This window comes from Suncus etruscus, chromosome 5 (genome assembly GCF_024139225.1).
Source record: "Suncus etruscus isolate mSunEtr1 chromosome 5, mSunEtr1.pri.cur, whole genome shotgun sequence".
In the NCBI taxonomy this organism is placed as follows: Eukaryota; Metazoa; Chordata; class Mammalia; order Eulipotyphla; family Soricidae; genus Suncus; species Suncus etruscus.
This window is the reverse complement of record NC_064852.1, coordinates 51,292,337-51,300,043: the sequence shown is the minus strand read 5'-3', so window position 1 is coordinate 51,300,043 and position 7,707 is coordinate 51,292,337. Positions and strand designations below refer to the sequence as shown.

At 35.9% G+C, this 7,707-nt stretch overlaps 1 pseudogene; it reads right to left on the bottom strand.

Annotated features, from left to right (window-relative positions):
- Positions 1 to 3,336: 3,336 nt before the first annotated feature.
- LOC126009843 (uncharacterized) lies at positions 3,337 to 3,437 on the bottom strand (annotated as a pseudogene).
- Positions 3,438 to 7,707: the final 4,270 nt, after the last annotated feature.

Genomic DNA, 7,707 nt, shown 5'->3' with positions numbered 1-7,707 from the left:
ATTAGGGCAAATTAGTACCACCAATATAAGGTCAGATTAATTAAAAAAAAACAATTGAATGTACTGTCATGTAACTCAGAATTCCAAAAGTATAGAAATCTGAGACACGATGTCATCTATGTCATCTAGATTCTTCCACTTCATATTTTTGAAAAGCTTTCTTATACATGTTAAGTAAAAGAAAGCAAAAGGAAAAAACATATCTTTGATATGTGCTCAGATGTCACAAATTTAACTACCACACCAGAAATAAAGCTGTCTTTTCCTGACCCACTTTAAGTCAATGTCCATATCTTATGTGTCCATCCATGATATGGGGAAGCAGAGGAGTGTATTTGGTTAATATCACCCCTGTGGTGAAGGGGAGACAGAAAAGGGAATTCAGACCACATGCATTTAAGTTTCCACAGGAGATACTCAATTCTCAGTGCAAGCAATGGACTGGCAGTTGGATGACCTCAAATGATTGCCAGCTGCTTCATTGAAAGCAAAATCTAGAGAGAATATATAATTTTCTCAAGTTCCCATTCAGCTAGCCAGGGAAGAAACTCATATAAGACCTACATAATTCCTTAATTTACTAGACCTTTTAAAACTAATCAATCAAGAAACTTAGAAACGTTTTATAGGGCCAAAGAGATAGCAGAGCAGTAGAGTGTTTGCCTTTCATGGGACAGAACAAGGAAGGACCCGGTTCGATTCCGACACCTATATAATCCCCAAGTGTGCTAGGGGTGATTTGGGGTTAGGGAGGATTTGGGTTCTTGGGCCACAACCGGTGACGCTCAGGGGTTACTCCTGGCAATGTGCTCAGAAATCGCTCCTGGCTTGGAGGACTGTTGTGAAGCCATGGATCGAACTGAGGTCCATCCAGGATCAGACGCATGCAAGGCAAATGCCATACCACTGCGCTATCGATCGACCCCTACCCACTGGGTGAGTGTGGCCCAACAACCAATTAATTAATCAATAAATAAATTTAAAAATAAAAATAAGGGGCCCAGAGAGATAGCACAGCGATGTTTGCCTTGCAAGCAGCCGATCCAGGACCAAAGGTGGTTGTTTCGAATCCCGATGTCCCATATGGTCCCCGTGCCTGCCAGGAGCTATTTCTGAGCAGACAGCCAAGAGTAACCCCTGAGCACCGCCGGGTGTGGCCCAAAAACAAACAAAAAAAATGAAAATAAACTTTTTATGATTTATTTCAAGAATCTTTGGGTCAAAGTATCTCCAAGCACACTAGATTTCTTAATCTTAATATCCTCAAGTCATTTGAAATCTGTTTTAAAGAATAAAATCATCTGTTATCCCTAAGTATAGCTTCATTAAAGATGTCTTTAATAGTACTGCTAATATTTATTCTACCCTAGAAATATATGTAGCGATTTAATTATTACTTATCTTTAGAAGGTCTGTTTCTAAATGATTGCCTAACCCAGAGAGTTAGTTTGGCTTTGCTTTCTTTTCTGCATAAAAATCAAACCTTCATTGTTCATTTCTTTGGGTTTCTAACTGTTCTGCCTGCTGCACACTCCTGGCTTAGGAAAATTACTTTGCTATAACTAGCTCTTTGCAAGTGTCTTTGTTTCTCATGAGACTTCATGTTTATTCACAAGTTGGGGAAGGAAGCTGATGGTTGAGGGAAGAAATCTGTCAACCAAAAAAACTGGTGTTTAGAGCTTGTTCCTCACACAGGCTCATCATGGCAGATTAGCTCATATCTTCTTCAGACTGTGAATACCTGAATCTGAGAATTGGGAGGACAATGTTCTCAGTAGAGTGTTTTAGTACTTGCAACATATGTAATGGTCTCTAAGGAACATATGTGCAACGATAAGGGCACACCCTCCATTGTTCTTAAAGTTATTATTCTTTGACAGTGTATCCTCTTTTTTCCTTGGCATGACTTGCTTCCAATATTTCAACTAGTTATTTTCCAGTAAATGGTAACTTAAGATGTAAAATAAAAGAAGAGACCACTGTGTTCTATACATATTATTTATTTGTGGATAACTTTGTTTTATATCAAAATAATATATATGTATACATTGAATCATAGTTCTTAAGCCACCTTTTGTTGATTTTTAATTTCCTGAGTTGATATTTGGTGTCTAGTTTATTTGGAATTTAATATGTGGCCAATGTGTCAAAATTTCTTACATAGTGGTTTATAAAACATTTTTTCATTATATCATAGATACTTATATGCTACCTATCTTTATTTGTAAAGAAGTATGTATTTTGGTTTATTTAGAATTTTCTTTTAAAATTGAATATCTATGAGCCAGAGTGGTGGTACAAAAGGGGTCTGCCTTACCCAAGCTAGCCTAGGAAAGAAAGAGTTTGGATCTCCCTGTGTCCCATATGGTCCCCCCAAGCCAGGAGCGATTTCTGAGTGCATAACCAGGAGTAAACCTTGAGTGTCACCTGGTGTGGCTGAAAAAAATTGAATATCTAGGATTTTCTTTTTTTGTTAGTTTGTTTGATGATACTCAGGTGTAAGCACTGGGAATTAAATTCAGGTGAGTTGCATGCAAGCCAAGCACTCTACCCATTGTCCTACCTTTCTGGCCACAATTATAAAAGGTTTATAAATAAAATTCTTTATTAAAAATTTCTAGTAGTTTGAATATTGTAAAAAGAACCATTTAGGGATGACAAAGCATTAAATTTGGTAAAATATTTATAATTTTAAGATAACTATATAAGAAACCTATTAATAATATTGAAAACCTTTTTATAATTATTTAAAAACTATGGTTACAAGTTGGTCATAATAGAGTTTTTTTTTCATAATTTCAAAACGATTCATGATTGAGTTTCAGTTATGCTATATACAACACCCTTCATTAGTGCACATATTTCACTACCAGTGTCCCCAGTTTCCGGCCTCCCTCCTCCCTGCCTGCTGTTGCAAGTCAGTCCTTTATGGGGCTGACTGATGGAGGGATGGAGGATGAGGTCTTTCTCCTCCAGCTCGGAGCACGTGTTTGCCACCCTGTTCAGCCGGCAGTTCTGAGGTGAATGCGGCGGGTATAAAGCTAACAGGTAGTCAGGCTTCAGAAGATATCAGCTTTATTCAGTGGACAAGGCTGAAGCCAAAAGCCCCAGAATCAGTCCTCTCAAAAAAAGCCCTTGCCTTCCACAGACCCTTGCTTTTATACATTAGAATCAGGTACCACCCTAGGGTGGGAGCAGAATCAGGTACCATCCTAGGGTGGGAGCAGAATGCCAGGTCACATCCTAGGGTAGGACACAATTACCGATCAGTGTAGGATCAGTAACATAATAATCCCATGGAAATATTTACATATGCAGCACCTGCTTCTCCAACTAAAAAATATGGAATGCTTTAAAAATTTACATGTCATCCTTGCAAAGTGGCCAAGCTAGTCTTTTTTGTATGGTTCCAATTTTAGTGTATGTGTTGCTAACACAAGTATATATTGAAAACTTCTTGAAAAATCACTATGTAAAAAAAATTCTTTAGGGGAGGTGTTCCCCAAAAGTGCTCAGGATGCCTAGGGGAGCCTTCTGAACACCCACAGGTCTGATGATGTCATTCTAATAGATCTGTATTTATCTAGGGCCACCCTTTTGATTCCTTTACTTATTTTTTGGAGCAATGCTCAGCATTTACTCTTCCTGGCTTTGTAGTGAGGAATAACTGATGAGTCCAGGGGACCATATGAGATGCCAGGGATTAAACCCTAGTCAGACAGATAAGCTTTCTACTTGCTGAACTATGTCTTTGGCCCCAATCTTGTGATTCTTGGGCTACTCCAGTGAGGCACCTTTTGTTGCTCTGGGAACCCTGTTGTGCTGCTGCATGTAGGCTATGTGTTGTGATTATTTTCTAGTTTCTATGGTCTTAAAGGACAACTGAAAGCTAACTTCATGCTTTAGGGTAATTTTTTTAAAATTGAAGTAAATCTAGAGCTAAATTTGTATGAGATTACATGCCAAAGGAAATGGAATACATAGGTTAAATTATATTGAATTATCTGCATTTTATAACTATATTTTAATTCACCAAAATTATATTTCCATTCTACAAAGCAAAGAAAGACTTTACTGCCTACTGAGATGAAGAAAAGCTATTCAAAGATGAATATTGGTATTTTCATATGGAGTTTAATTTTAAGTTTAATGCGCTGAGTAGAGAAAAATATGTTAACAGTATTCCATGATTCAATGGTTTGGGAGATAAAAATGTATTTTCAACTTATAATTCTATAGATTCAGTAAGAATGCGTAGACACTGATAGATTGCTTGAGAAAAGTTTGATCACAAATAAGGACATTGTCTTAGAATTTGAGTTACTTGAAATGTAGCAGCCATTTAAGAAGCACTCAGTGAAATTAGAACCATTCAATATTCCGGATTCAATAAAATTATATATAAAATATGAGATCATTATGCTAACTCATAGGACTTCCTTGTAGGTTATGTTTTTAGTAAAAAAGTAAAAGTTGTTGGGACCAGAAAAGCTCAGCACAGTATGAATAACCTCCCAAGCACTCATCTGGGAGTAATTCCTGCTGATTCTCTGACAATAAGGAAAGTTACAACTTTCTCACACTTGGTACATTTTTGTCAATAACTACTTGGATCCATCACAACATGTTTTACTTTACATAGAAGAGTTGGAAAACAGTTTATCCTTGTGATAGATAGAGTTTATTGTAGCAAATGGCTTTAGAAAGTGAGATGAGTATTTTATTTTATTTTTAATATTAAATGTTAACTTTAATAATGCATACACAAATCTTTTTTATATACAGAGCACTCCTTGGGGGTATATTTTTGCTAATATTTTTTTTATTTTTTTACTTAATATTTTTATTTAAACACCTTGATTACAAACATGATTGTGGTTGGGTTTCAGTCATGTAAAGTACACACCCCTTCACCAGTGCAACATTCCCATCACCAGTGTCCCAAATCTTCCTCCTCCCTGTCTCACCCCTGACTGTACTCTATACAGGCTTTCTACTTAGAAAGTGGAGTGAGTATTTTAGTAGACAATTCAAAATAAGTCTTTTGTTGTTGTTGTTGTTGTTTTGGGGCTACACCCAGTGACACTCAGGAGTTGCTCCTGACTATGAGCTCCGAAATCGCTCCTGGCTTTGCGGACCATATGGGATGCTGGGGAATCGAACTGTGATTCTTCCTAGATCAGCTGCGAACAAGACAAATGCCTATTGCTGTGCCACCACTCCAGTCCCTCAAAATGAATTAACTTGTCCAATTATTTAGGCCTCTGACCTAAATATATAGTTTTTATTCAATTTATATAAATATATCATAAATATTGTTTTATTCAAGTTACTACTCGATAGTTTTGATCAAAATATTCTATTCTAAAATGTTGGGATAATTTGCATGAAACCAATAAATTTATTTTGAAGTTGACACATTTCTAGATGAAACTTGTTTATCAAATGATACTTTCCTTATCTTACTGAGCATAACTTTATCTTCATTACAAAACTTCACATGTATCAGGTCACAATCTTCACAGCCATATTATAAAGTAGTTTTTATTGTTATAGATAATGAAATTTAGGCATGGGTGAAAAATACATATTCACCCAAGTTTGTATTTACAACAACTATAAGTGGAGAATGAAAATGTAGCTTATAATGTAGAAAGTATAAACTTTTTTTTGAGGAAGAGATATAGTGAGGTCAATGAAATATTGTTAATGCTAAAATAATAAAAATAGTGAGAATTTTTTTACATTGCAACAGAATTTGTTTCATGAAACAAAGAATCTTGAACAGTCCAGGTCTCCTCTGTCTTTATTATTTCATCTAACCTTTTTTTTTTTAAGTTTCTGCATCATACCTAGTGATTATCAATGCTTACTTCTAGCTCTTCACTCAGGAATTACTCCTGGCAGTATTCAGGAGACTTTATGGGGTGCCAAGGATTGAACTGCATATAAGACTAGTGCTCTATGTACCTTGTTATTTCTCCAGCCCCACCATCCAATCTTAGAGTGATTCTGGCCCCGATTTTATATCTATTTTAAGGTTATTAACAAACTCAATATATTAAAAATTAATAATACTGGAAATAGTTCAAAATCATCTTAAAATTGGTCAAAAGAACTGGCATTTGATCATTAGGAAAAAAGCCCTAGAGATCACAGAATGACTTTGCTTAATTTTCAAGAAACTGCCCCCAACAAAATGACATTTGTTCAATGTAAACCTAATAGTAAATATGACAATGGTGGTATAAGAAACTATACACAAAGGTATTTCAGCTAGTACTGTCAAATTTTTGGAATAGTTGGTACTGTACAGGGATGTCATAAACTATCTTTGGAGAGAATAAATTTCCTCTGTTGGTATCAGCATTCATCAGGAATATTACAGAGGAGATAGAGGCGATTAAGTAAATGGTTAGAATAAATTTTTGTTTGTTTTTCAGCCACAATCCAGCAGTGCTCAGGCCTTCTGGCTCTGTGTTCAAAGATCATTCTTTTCAAGATTTGGGGGGCCATATAGAGTGCTAGGGATCAAACTAGGCCCACTGCCTTCAAGTGTTCTAACTGCTGCACTATCGCTCCAGTAACAATAGGTATTTAAGTTGCCTTTCAGTCTTGTACCTTTGTATCTCAAGTCTCTTTCCTATTGAACAGGGATGAATACACAGGGACTTTTCTATCACCTGGATCAAATAACAGTTGGCTCAAGGATTTGAAAAATAGCTGCTTTAGTTACAAGGTTTAATTAGAAATAATACCCAAGTAATAAAAAAAAAGAAGGCTGAATCTCCTCTTCTCACTCAGATGTCTCCTTACCTCAAAAGTCGCCATTAGGCTAATATCATTTTTTATTACATACTAAATTAAAATATCAGTTTCTGATTTTATTTTTGCATGGGTGATTCCTAATTAGATTGTCCAAGAGTTACACTCAAAATGACATAGGTTTGATGTATTTTACTGAGACAGGTGCTGTTAGCTTCTCAGTTTTCTTCAAGTTCAAAGGTTAGCTCTTACAATAAATTCCCTGCCTCTGCAAGAAAATTAATCTGGCTCCAGGGTGCTTATTTATCCAAAACAAAAGGAAACCTGCGGTACAGACTCTCTTGGATTTAATAGGATTTAGTTTCCTTACTATGTGGGTTAATGTGTTAATGGATAAATCATTCTTTATAACCAGCACAGGATGTGGTCTCTGTCACACTAAATCATCAGATCTGGGAACATCTTGTAGTATCTAGGGAAGAAAACCTAATAGTCTTATGTCTCAAAGTTTGTGAAAACACACAATATCCCAACCTCTTTTGTAACCTATTTAACTTCCTTCTCTGATGCACATGAGGTTTTTGCTAGTTGCTTTCCAAAGTATCTTTCGATAATCATACAGTTGTTAAGTATGTCATGCCTCCTAAAAAAAAAGATTGTTCCCACAAGAGTAATAATTCTGGTGAAGCTAATTTCTAGAAAAAGAGCCATTATTGGAAGATACACACAAGTTAGAGATATGAGACTCACAGTTTGGGATGCAGATAGATCCGATTTATCTCATTAGGTAGAGAGAGAGAGTAATATGTTTCACTGAATAGCAATTTATTCATGATGAATCAAAATAAATCCTGTTAGAATTGTGCCACTGCACTGCTTGTCTTTGATCCCTGGCACAAGAACTTCAGATATGGAATTTTCAATAGGCAAACATATTTTAAC